We start from the raw sequence: 14,063 nt of genomic DNA, 5'->3' as shown, positions 1-14,063 counted from the left end.
GTACAGTATTCAAAATCAGAAGGAAAGAAAATTATTTAATAATTTGCCTACACAGTTAATGTGCTTGAATTCGACTGCTGCAAGATCACGACCGACAATAACGCTTAATGCAATAAACACGTTGATAGTTTAAATATTCTAGCTGCGTTTTATTCCTTTTCTCATTTATTTTCGATGTAATATGTTTCCTGCGGAAATTAAGAAAGACCCCTTGCATAGCAACTAGAGCCCGCGCCGCGAGATAAAGCGGGGTGCAGTTAGCCGTTTTGAACGATTATTACAACGACACACGCCTCCAACAAACAATACACTGTAATCTTATAAAGTTACGCATCATTACCGTCTTCTGTGGCTTTGTATGTACAATACAATTATTATTTCCTTATTTAATATAGTGTTTGTTATAGGTACATTATTTTATACATATTTAACATAAATACCTAAGTGCATGTCCGTTTTTGCTCATACATTTTTCTAGCATGCCTCCTTTTTTAGGTAAACGTCATCCAGCAATGAAATGAGATAACAATAATGTGAACTACGGGATAAAAAAGAAAAACCCTATTGATTGACATTCAATAAATCAAAATGAAATAGGTTATATGTTATTTGAAAGGTCTCGCAGCACGGGCCGTGCACTCAAATACGTTGTTTTAGACATTGTGTGATTGTCAGCCTGCGTTTTGCGCATCATGCTCAGGTGGGTTGGCAGGTTTTAATTAAACTTGACACGCGGATACCCGAACTTTTGAATTACAATAAATCATTGTTGATAAATTTTCGGAGAGATTAAAACATTATTACTTAGAATGTACCAATGCCTATAAATTGAAGGTTATAAGTAAAACAAATAATGAAATCGTTATAATACTTATACTTAATGTTCTGTTGAGTTACACTCAATTTATGTCAGAGATACTCAAAAATTAATGTCTTTTAGAATTAAACAAAAAATCTACATTTTTATAATTAATAGTTAATCAAATTGCAAGCGGTAGCGTTAATAAATAAATATTATCGGTCATTCTGACACAAATTGACTAAGTCCCACGGTAAGCCCAAGGAGGCTTGTGTTATGAGTACTCAGACAACGATATATATATTTTATAAATACGTAAATACATAGAAAACACCCATGACTCAGAAACAAATATCTGAGTTCATCACACAAATAAATGCCCTTACCGGGATTCGAACCCAGAACCATCGGCTTCACAGGCAGGGTCACTACCCACTAGGCCAGACCGGTCGTCAAATTCGAGTATTCGACTATTCACAAAATCGTTCAATTCAAGCTAGTTGTTACCTACCTTATTCATTTAGTACCTAACCTCATTTCATGGTATGCATAAAATACTTGATGTTAATGCGTAGTTTACATAGTTATCAAAACTGTCGCAGACTCGTCAAATATAATTACGAATAGATTTTCTCTTAAAAGTATTACTGGAAGGCATTTGACCAACCCGGGTAATTTGGGGTGGTAATGTGACAACTTTCGTAGCATTTACCCCAAATTGCTGCCCCGATGCTATGCGGTACAAATGCAGACGAATTTCGAGGATAACATAAATAAGTAATAAACATGCATACACGCACCATACACATTATATTGAGAAAATACCTGTGATGATGACAATATCTGCAATGTTAATTGCCTTAATTTCACTGTTTTTAGAGCTCCTGCTTGCTATAATACGCAATTAAAAGCAAAAAGCTGTAAGTCAGGCTGTCTTAATCTATATATATATATATATATATATATATATATATATATATATATATATATATATATATATATATAAATGTACGTGCCCTAACAGACTGACTTAGTGACTGACTGATCAACGCAGAGGCGAAACCACAAAAGCTAGAAAGGTGAAATTTGCACAACAGGTTACATTTATATTGTGTACAAGAAATAAGAAGGGATTTTGAGAAATTCAACCCCTAAGGGGGTTAAAAAGGGGATGAAAGTTTGTATGGGGTTCAAGTTTTATTTTAAGGTAGGAGCTTGAAACTTAGTAAAAGGGCATTATATTAAAATAGTCGAAAACTGATTTCACCGTTTTTGAAGTTTGTATTAATAAAGTTTGCATCGGGAGCGAACATTTTTTTTTTAAATAAGTAGTGGACTTGAAAATTTTCTAAGAGGGTTGAGTGGGTATCGAGAACATTTTTTTTAGTTAGGGGCTTGAAACTACGTAGTTTGTGAAAGACAAATTTCATGCATTGTATAATTGTTAACCAATGATTAACCGTCTGACTGATATTTTTTGCTGCATAATGTTCTATGACTTATATAACCACCAACATACAAATCCACGCGTACTAGGTCGCGGGCAACAGCTTCTGTAACATAAATGTGTTACAAGAAGATGAGATGAGGGTGATGGAGATACAAAAAAAAAGACATTAATTATCCTATATCGACTATTCTATCCTATTATTATCGACTATATTAAATTTTAGCCTCTGACTAAGACTGATAAGGTTGAGATGCATTTACATGATTTACACAGAGCATGTTACTAGCATTACACATGGTATTATATTACTTGCAGTTGGTCAGAAAAAACGTAAGTACTTAGCATCATAATCGCTTAGGTTTGTGCAAATTGTGCGCCGGGTAGCCCTTGCCGCCGCAAATTGTGGCCGGCCATTTTTATCGGTGCCGATGCCCTAACGATTTTCGGTGTGGTTGGCAGGAAAATGTTTATTTTACTGTTTGCTGCCATGATTGTTTCAAAGTTATGAAAATAATTATTAAAAAAAACTGGCCAAGGGCGAGTCGGACTCGCGCATGAAGGTTTCCGTACCATTACGCAAAAAAATCACGTTTGTTGTAATGGGAGCCCCACTTAAATATTTATTTTATTCTTTTTTTAGTATTTGTTGTTATAGCGGCAAAAGAAATACATCAAATGTCTAGCTATCACGGTCCATGAGATACAGCCTGGTGAATGCATGAGATACAGCCGTCTATCGGACAGACGGACGGAGTCTTAGTAATAGGGTCCCGTTTTTACCCTTTGGGTACGGAACCCTATAAATACTGAAACAGTACAGAAATACAGATGGCCAAATTTAGTTCATTTACAATGTTGCGACAAGCTGTTAGTGCATTTCATTAACCTTTTAGACGCCAATGACGGATATATCGGCAGCGTAGGTCCAACGCCAAAGACCGATTAATCCGTCACAGACCACAGAGCAACATAGACATACGTGCATTCGCATAAAGTTCAATTTCAGTTTTGACACTTCGGTGGCGTAGCGCCCGAGTGACAGCTTTTGTGTTTGACACGGCGTCGAGAAGGTTAAATAGGTATACGTCAGCTGAAACAGATAGCTTTTCCTCTTAACATAAATCTAAATGGACAGGTAAGAGCAAGATTTTGTACGTAAGGCCTCACGAAGTTAAAAAAAATCTTCTTTGTACTCATGGATCTACAAGTACGTAGTATAAGTAGTTAACAACAAAAAAAAACACAATCGGTGAAAATTTGTATTACCATGGTATATCACTCGCCTACACGCACACATCAAAACCGTCTGCCATTGCAGTGTCACAACACACACAACTCGTCGTAGGTACATGACATTCCCTCTGTAAATATTTTAACTCTATGCTTCTACTTATTTACTGCATATCTAATACCGGTACACGTACAATAAGTAAGTACGTCTTGTTCTGTACATATTATGGCCCTCTTAGGTACATATCAACTAATCATTATTGTACCATTCTTTTGGTTTTTGACCCTATTCAAAGATGCACTTTCATCATGATTCCAAGGATAAGGCCAGATGGTAAAACCTGGCACCGGTGATGATAATACGCGCCTTTTCTCGGTTGTAAGTGTAGGTGCGGGAAATAAGTAGAGTCGGAGCAACCTAACTCTTCATGGCATTTGTAATGACAAAGTGTGGGAATGATATCATATCATAATATCTGGGGGCACGGTAGTGTACCCGCCAAGACGAGCGAAGCGAAACGCAAGGACACTATCTAACTTTTCTCGAAGCTCTTCGTCGTTTTTAGGGTTCCGTACCCAAAGGGTAAAAACGGGACCCTATTACTAAGACTCCACTGTCCGTCTGTCCGTCTGTCTGTCCGTCTGTCCGTCTGTCACCAGGCTGTATTTCATGAACCGTGATAGCTAGACAGTTGAAATTTTCACCGATGATGTATTTCTGTTGCCGCTATAACAACAAATACTAAAAAGTACGGAACCCTTGGTGCGCGAGTCCGACTCGCACTTGGCCTTTTTTTTGAACCCTCATAACTTGGGTTTAGATTATTCCAGATAAACAAAATTCTCGGGATATGATGTCATTCCCTTCCAAATTATATGCCCATACTTTTCACTGCTTTCACCTAAACAAATATAACTGTAACTGTGAACCTATACAACAAGTAGAATGTATTACTTACCTTGGAATCAAAGTAGACGAGCATCTCTCCTGGTCATATCATGTTAATTTTATTTATGAAAAACTTAGTTTTATTAGGTAAATTCTTTCACTTAAAATTCAAAGTTCCTATTAGCACACCTAGATGTTTATACATGTCACTTGTAGATTCAATACTGAGCTATGCTGCCAATGCCGCTAGTATTTTTGGCACATTTGGTCCGGGGGATAATCAGAGTGGGGGGTAATATTGTATTTGTTGTAATTTAGTTTTACTTTTTTGCATTAATTATTTTTCTTATAATTATAATAAAACCTTATACTACCCATGTAAAAAAAAATAGGTATCTTGTTATCTACATGTTCTTAAATTTTTAAAAAACCTCAAATATACATAGCTCTTATACTTTAGATTTTATTCATATCTAAAAAAAACGATTTCATCACTCACTCACTCATTGATCATCATCAAAACCTTTAGGGTACTTTCTAAAATCCTAGGAAGCTGAAATTTGGTACGTAAGATAGTCTCAGTACACAAACAACAGAACAATTCAAATACTTGAAATTTTTGTCCCCTAGAGGGATGAAAAGGGGGATGGAATTTTGTACGGGTAATTAATACCCGCTGAACTGATTTAGTTGAAATTTGGTATGTAGATAGTTTTTGCTATGGGGGAAAAAGGGGGTTGAAGTTTGTATGGGGAATCAGTAAATAGCAGATTGTGTAAAAGATGCCTCCAGATACGTATTTCAGGATTTTTAATAGTAAATTACCCCCAACCCTTTAAATTAGGGGATGGAAGATCTCATAAGCAACTTACAAAAAGAAGTGAAATCCCACCAAAAACATTTTTATGTGAAATGTTGCCACTCGCACTGTCAAAAAGTTATTCGATCTCTTGTAGAGCCAAGCATCTAACTGTACAAGCCCTAACTTCACAAACTGCACCTTAGTCATATTATTGTGGCTTGGCCGTTTCGTTACTACAAGAACTATTGTATAATAAAAAATAATGAATAGTGAATCAATTTTTCACCTTACGTCCATGCGGCGGTATATATATATATATAAATATAAATGCGGAGGTTCTGACTAACTGACTCATGACCGAAACTACAAAAGCTAGAAAGTTTAGTTTTGCATAAGTAGCAGGTTACATTTATAATGTGTGCAAAAAATAAGAAGCGATTTTGAAAAAAGAAAGTACCACTAAAGGGCGTTAAAAATGGAATGAAAGTGCATGTGAACAAATTTTATTTTGGCTAGGAACTTGAAACTTCGTTAAAAGGTATTTTATTAACATAGGTACAAAACAACTGATTTCAGCTTTTTTAAACTTCAACTGTGGTGGTAAAAAGGGGTTGAAAGTATGTATTGGGATTTAACATTTTTTTGACTGGAGGACTTGAAACTGTAAAAAGGCATTATATTAGGACACAAGAAAAGTAATTTCAGCGTTTTTCAAAATTCATCCTCTAAGGGGGTTAAAGAGGTACTGAACGTTTTTATCGGGTACAACTTACAACTATCGGGGATACTTCTTAGAAATTAGAAAACCAAAAAAGTACCTAATTTCAGAGTTTTCGTAAATTCATTTCCAGAAGGTGAAAATGGTGTTGTAAAATGGTATCTGATACGAATACTTTTTTGAGTGCGAGACTTAAAACTTCCTAGAAAATCATAATATTCGAAACAAGAAAAGAGATATTAAGTTTTTGTGAATTCATTTCTTAGGGGAGTTAAAATGGAGTTGAAAATATTTATTCAAACGAGATACTTTAAACTTCGTAAAAATACATTATATTGGAAACAAAAATAATTTCAGCGGTTTGGAAAATTCTTATTCTAAGAGGGGGTTGAAAAGATTTATATTAACATAATTTTCTTTTAGTTAGTTAATTTCGTAGGTTGTCACAAACAAATATCATTCGTTATAAAATTGTTAACAAATTCTAAACCCTACTGCTATCTTTTGTTCTATGCTCATGTAGAATAATCTGATATAACAAACAACATACAAATCCATGCGTAGGTACGGAGTCGCCGGCAATAGCTAGTTATATAATAATTATGTATGCCATTTTTAATGTTATTTTTCTATGCTCCACTAGTTGCCTAAAATAAAAATATTTTTCATTTCAATATTTTCTTTGATATTTATACGAAGTGCAAGCATTAAAATAATCAGCAAATCTCGAAGATATTATTAATCGATGTTAGCAATATCTGTTTGATGCTAATTTTTCAAGTAAATCTGTGCTGTTTAACAATTATTATTTTTCGTTTTCAATGTTGAAGCTGTAGAATACGACAATTTGGTACAAATTGCATTGCGACGGGTGATCCTTGTCCGAATTCCTTTCGAGATAAGTTCGACGCTTCCGCACGATTTGCCACTGATTGCTTCGCCGCGCCGGCGAAAAAACAACGTGCGAAGGCCCTTCTTGATTCACTTAATTCAACGACCCGAATATATTTTTCAAATTTATAAAGTTAGACAGCGTATTTTAAGTTTACTTTGCGGAAATTATTCAACAACATTGGTATTACATGTATTGTGACCTCTTCAAAAAACGACAATATTTATAGAAGATTGGTTTCTATAGAATGATTTATATTTACGAGTGGGTAGGTACAACTAAACTTTTACGCAATCGCAATCAAATTGTGAGAAAAAGAAAACAATGGAAGGTTTTCGGATATGCACAAATTTAATACTAGCTCTTTGGTTCAACGTTATTTAATATGTAGACGTGCGGTGCGGGTGGTGAGGTCCCTTTCTGGCAGAAGTTTGACTGTCTGATCTAAAGTTATAATTTTACTTACTGGTACACTTAAAAGCAAAATTCACTCTTATATAGTAATGTAGGTACCCATAAATTACATCTGGGGGCACGGCAGTGCCCCTGCCAAGTCGAGCAAAACAAAGAGGCACGGCCGTACCATCGTTTTCTCTAAGCCATTTGGCTTTAATTAAAGCTAGAACCCTGAATTTTCAGTGACATAGGGCATTATATGGCTTACATATATTCCCAAGAACATTCAATGTGAACTTGTAGTTTAAGAATTATTGCACGTCAAAATTCTTTACTTTTGTCACTGACACACTCACTCACAGATCATCATAATGCTAAGGTACTTCTAGCCAACTCACAAGCTTTAAATTTTAAACATAAGTAGTTTTTAGCTTAACGAGCCATAAAAAGCCTAAAAATATTGCAATATCAGTCACGTTTTAAAGGTTTAGGAACTGCATAAGTAAGTTTGTAGTCACATATAAATATATGCTATTACAAAGTTACTTTTGCAGTTACTACAAATGGTGGGTAAAGCGGTAGGAAAGTAAAGGTACGCTGTGAGTACGTACTAAGATGTACGCTGTGAGGCCTGTCAGCACAGAAATAAATATACCATAGAAGACGCAAATGCATCTACTTCGCGTGTCCGAACCCCGACTAAGCGTCGAGGTTGACCGTCGCTCTTTACAGTCCATGAGTCCACGCCGCCGGTTGTTGCAGCCGGACGTCCGTGAAAACTTAAAAAAATGCTTCGTTGCATGATAATTAACTGCAACAGCCCAAGAATTGCGAGACCCCAGAGGCAAGAACATATTTCCTATCACAGATAAGTAATTTTAAAATTATATTATGTGTAAATTTTGTATGAAAAAGTCGGCACGCTTGGTTTCAATACAAATCGTGGTATTTGTAGATGTGTGTAGTTATATAGTATAGGTATGAGTGCGGGTATGGTGTGGGATGGGGACTTGGGTATGAGTATTGTATGAATACAAGTATCTATAGTTTGGTATGGCCATGAGTATTGTATAGGTATGAGTACGAGTATAGTGTGGGACGGGTATGAGTATGAGCTTTGAGAAAAGTGGTAGCTGACGTACAAGAAATAGTACCCGAAAAGAAGAACTGTCTACAAAAAGAGATGAGATCCCATCAAAAACATTGCAAGTCTCGCAACGCAATTATTCTACTACAAAAAAGTTTTGAGATGTAATGTGAAACCAAGTCGGTTATTTTAGTCAGTGCTAGGTTTATTTTAGTTAGAACCGTATCAATATTAGATGTATTTAATCTTTAATAGTTACGTAGACTTGGCCATAACAGGGCTGCATAAATGACATGGATCATCGTCAATTATTAAAAATAATTCTAATTTTCAATTATGTTATGGTCAATAACGCTAGCGCTTATCACATGCAGTTTGAGCAGTACACATATTTTACGAGTACTTACGGTACGAGTGAAGCATTATGTGCGATTGCCAAGTCATTATAGGTATTAAAAATTAAAGATATCTAATATTGATACGGTTTTAACACCCCCTGGCAGTAGCACTGACTAAAATAAACCAAGTTCACAGTACATTTCAAAAGTTTTTTGTAGTAGAAGAATTCCGTTACGAGACTTGCATCTTTTACATGTAATGTTTTTGATGGGATATGTATATACCTAACATAAAAAAATAATAAGTAAAATATACTAATTATACACCATGTTTTTCATTTGAACGCCCCTAACTTAAACGTAACAACCTCGATAGCATCGTTGTTTATCATAAATATTAATCTTGGACTCATCGAGAAAAATAAAATTTATGCCCGCAGTAGGCCGAGCACATGAGTGGCGCGACAGTATCTCGCCGCGAGATAGACTACCCGTCTTTTACTAACTGTATGAATTAAAGAGAGACGGGTAGTCTATGTCGCGGCGAGATTCTCTCGCGCCAATCACGTGCTAGCCCGGCAGGAAATGGAAACACGACTGAGTGAGGGTTTTTTGTGTACCTACTGTTACAATTTCATTTATTGAATTATAGTTGAATATCTGCCTACCTTTTGAAACTCGGTATCAGCAGGCGTATTATGGATGGCTTTATCTAATAAAATAAGTCACTTTAACACCACGCAACTGAAAGAGACAGACGCTGTCATTTTCATGCTGTCACGTAAACACATACGAACATAATATTCGTACTGAAACGTTTAACTGATAACGTAGTGGCACCAGTGACCGACAGGGAACCAGGAAACACTACACTTCAATTTGTATATTTTGTATCCAAGAAAATAAGGGTAGGGATCCGATCTCCTACAACACTGGACAGTGTTGCCACATTAAGAAATCGGCTTCCTACCACGTTACTCGAATTGCAACGATATTGTTATTTTAATATATTTAATTCACTTTTCCAATAACTTTTATATGAGGAAAGTATCATATTTCATTTTAATTACGCATGTTAGAATATTAAACTGTACCATTTACTCACAACCCCCTCAAAATACAATGCAATCATAGTAAATATCTCCACCTTAGACAGCAACGAGGGACGTAGCTAAGTATCAGGTTTAATATTAACACTTTATTAACTTGGTTCTCTCTGGTAGATAGTTACTATTTTTTGATTAAAAAAAAGTCTCGTATATTGGTCAATAAATTATTTGTAGGTATACTATACAGGTTGGTAAAATAACTTTTCAGCTGCTTTTCGACTTTAATGCAGCATGTTTGTACGTGAAATTTTTAATATATTAGAAAAGTTACGCGCTGGGACGAGGCAGTGCGGAGTTTGCTCTACCGACTTTAAATTTTGTTGCTGTATTCTAGTTTTATTTATATTTTTTAATAGGATTAGCATTGCTTTTAATGTGGGAAATAAACAGTCTTGGTTTTAAAAGTTCGCCAAGAACAATCGTTAAGATAATGACTGTAGTTAGATACAGTAGCTACAAATCTACTGAGGCCAGGTCTCTTACCACTTACTCTATATACATATAATAATATTTACCTACGTTATTTTCTGTAAAAGTTACCTGTCATTTACATATGTGATGAATATAAATATCCATTGAAATAAGGTGAAAAATTGCACAATTGCATATTAACATACCTCCAATGTTGATTAGTTTATTACAATTTACACGCCAGGGGCGACTACATTTACATATAAAAAAACATATTCTTTATTCAAGTACGTACACGTACAAACACGTACCTACTTACTATGATAATGTTTGTAACAACTTTTTGCTGATGAAACACGTTAAATTAAATTATAAAAAATTGACAATAAGTTCGACAAAACATTAAAAAATCAATTATGACTTAAAGAATACAAGTAGGATAAGGAAAGTAGATCTAGAATTGCTCAAGTGTAAGCGCCGGTGTGAGGGCTCTGAGGGAGAGTGGTGTCACTGGACTGGAAACATAATACCTAGCCAACTCGACACTTACCACATCTACCTTCGAGAAGCGCAGCTCTCACGACTCCACTCTGGCCGGCCGGCTAAGGCAAGCCAGAGGCAGAGAATCCTGTCCCACCCACCTTTCAGGTAACAGAACTCCCCAGGAGCACTCGGGTACGTGGGTGGCTACTCCCCAACAGCTCGTCACAAGCTTCCCTGCGTTAGTTTAAATAATAATTATCCTATCCGCTATGTTTATGTACAAAACATGTTTATTGGGACCTTTAGTTACTTAGGTTTCTGTCCTTTTGTAACTACAGTAGAACACAAAAACCTACGTATTTAAAGGTCCTAATAACTACCTAGGTACATAACCAAATATATTCTTGACATTTCCCACGTAGTAATAAAGGAAAATACGCAGAATATACTGAATCCCTCGCTGGAGGTACTCACAGTTAGCTGTACTTAAATGAAAAACCCAAGCAAAATTTTGCGCCGGAATTATAACTTCCTAAAAAACAATCTAAAATACCTAAAAGGTATATTTTCCTGTATGGCAACTTCAGAAAGAGACTGAGGTTTCCTTTAGGCAGCACTGCATGTTTTCCTCCTTCTTCGAGTGAAAATAAAGTTTATAGCAATGACAATAGAGTAGGTATATTTTACTTAGACTTTTTTGCCTGTGATAAATCTTGTTAGTATAAAACCAACCAACAAACTTACAAGTAATGTCATTACTAACTAGTGATAGTGTCCGGTCCATATAAAAACGCTGCTACAGTCGCCTATCGAATGTTACCTTCACTGATATCGATCGATACAAGACTCAATCTTACAACTAACGTTTTTAGACTTATCTAAGTATACTACCTGATACATTAAATGAACAATTTTATTACAATAATTTATTAGTAAAGATGACAAACAAAATTACGAGGGCGGTTTGATAAGTACCTGTTTTTACAGATTGTCAATGTCACTGGTCAAAAGTGACCACATTTCCACATTTGTGAGTGTTTCACATTTGTAAGGCATCTTTCACAAGCCTTAAAAGTTAAAAAAAACAAATTAGCGCTCTTTTGTTTTTTCTTCCTTATCAAAAGAAGCGGAACGTTATCAAAGGTAAGCGGCCGACTATATTTGCAAGTATGAAGAAAGAACATTATCAGTCCGTTTAGAAAGAAAAACGTATGACAATATAAGAGTTAGGTTGCGGATGGTTTATAACGACTTTTATTCTTCAATAACAACTTAGATTATGATTTGGCAGTACATCTGTTTTTGATAAGGACCAACCTGGTCGGCTTATTGGGATGACTTCAGAGGAAATGGCAAAAAGATTCAAAATATTGTATTAGCCGACTGCCAAATAAAAATTTGCGGAATCTTCGACATTGTCAGAGTTGTTATCAAGGAGGTACAAAACATTTCAGAGCAAAAATAAGGTATGAAAAAAGTATCGGCAAGACGCCTGATGCCGCGTTTACTCCCTAAAAACAACCAAACCAGTTCATTGCTCTCCACTTGTAACAGTAAAATAAAAAAAAATACGTTACGAAATAATGGCGCGCCTGCTCTATTCTGCAGATCAAGCTCTAAACGATTATTTTAAACTTCCAAATCTGATAAAGTAACATGGCGGACAAAGTATGCATTTAATGTAGAGGTATTTGCTGCTACAGAGTCTGTTTACAGAACTTTCGGAAATCGTATTTTTTGGGCGGCTTGCTGAAACCGGAATACCGTTGGCAAAAAAATGTAGAGCTAAAAAATGATGGAGTACAAAATACATAGTGTATTTATTTTTCTACCTTCAAAAAAAAACCTGAAAACGGGTACTTATCAAACCGCCCTCAAACGACCAACCACCCTGAGTCACAGCATCAGACCATCTCGTGGGTGCTTTTCCTCGCGCACGCTTGCCTTCCATTTGACAAAAGATAATCTTCCTAGGTCATGTTTTTTAGACCGCATAATATGACCAAAACGCTGAGTGTGCGTTTTTGACATTATTCTAGAGAGCCGTGTGGTAATATCATCTCCTCTAGGATGGACTTATTGGTTCTCATAGCCAGGGTATGAGTCTTCGCCAACACCACATCTCAAAAGCGTCGATTTTTGCCCTGTTGCGACTTCTCAAGCTAAATATTATAGGTGCCGAGGTGCGTTTCGTGCAATGTTACGGTTACCGTGGCGGTGTAGTGCATCTGGCATGTTCGCCGTGAACAGAGTAGATGATTTTTACGCTATAATGCGTAAGGCACTGGTCGTTTGTCGGGAGAGTGAGCGAATCGACGAACAGCATTGTTAGCGTACTGTACGCAACCTGCTACTGTATGAGCAAGGCCTCCGCTGCAACTATTTAGTTAGTGTTAGATTATTTAATTTTAGTTTTAGTTTAGTTTAGTTTAGAATAGTTAAATGTAATATAGATTAGCATGTATAAATTTAATGTAATGGGTTGATACCTAAATAAATAACATTTTTATTTTATTTTATTTTATTTTATTTATTTTATAAGCCGTCACATCTGTTTTTTGATCTGAACTCTAGGGGATTTTAGAGACGTTTTACGTAAGTAAACGTGAGTTTCACGTCAAAAAAACATTGATGTACAGAACCCTTGGAACACGAGTCCCACTCGCACTTTACCGTTTTTTTTGTGCATAATTCATACTAAAAAAATTGCAGCTTTCAGTAAAGATCTATGCTATTGTGCGGGCGCTCTTGTTTGCATTTCAATAACACTCAAACCCTTTGTTTTCCATTATACGCCTTTAGAATAATAAAATTAAAATGTGGTTCGGGCTCTTAACAATGATGACAGGTTTTGTAAGGTGCCTTTAGTTTTTTTATATCTTTTATATCTGCTATTTCTGAAAAATACGTGAGACTTTTTATGGGTTGTAGGTATGTGTGGTTTTTAGGGTTCCGTAACCAAAGGGTAAAAACGGGACCCTATTACTAAGACTCCGCTGTCCGTCTGTCCGTCTGTCCGTCTGTCACCAGGCTGTATCTCATGAACCGTGATAGCTAGACAGTTGGAATTTTCACAGATGATGTATCTCTGTTGCCGCTATAAGAACAAATACTAAAAACATAATAATATGAATATTTAAATGGGGCTCCCAATACAATAAACGTGATTTTTTTGCTGTTTTTTTCGTAATGGTACGGAACCCTTCGTGCGCGAGTCCGACTCGCACTTGGCCGGTTTTTATTTACATAGGTTAGGTGCTTCAAACTATCTTAATGCCAATAATCTATACTAGAATAATAACGAACTTTACAAAACAGTCTTAACATGCCGTCAGTTTTCATCCAGCAGCCTGTTCTACTAATCGCCCTGATCTACTAATAAAATAACAACAACCTATCTAACGCGGTTTCATTGCTCTCTAAATCATATTAGGTGTGTTTGGGTAATTCCGTAAAAAG

The sequence above is a fragment of the Cydia strobilella genome, chromosome Z (assembly GCF_947568885.1).
Source record: "Cydia strobilella chromosome Z, ilCydStro3.1, whole genome shotgun sequence".
Lineage (NCBI taxonomy): Eukaryota > Metazoa > Arthropoda > Insecta > Lepidoptera > Tortricidae > Cydia > Cydia strobilella.
Note: the sequence above shows the minus strand (reverse complement) of the source record.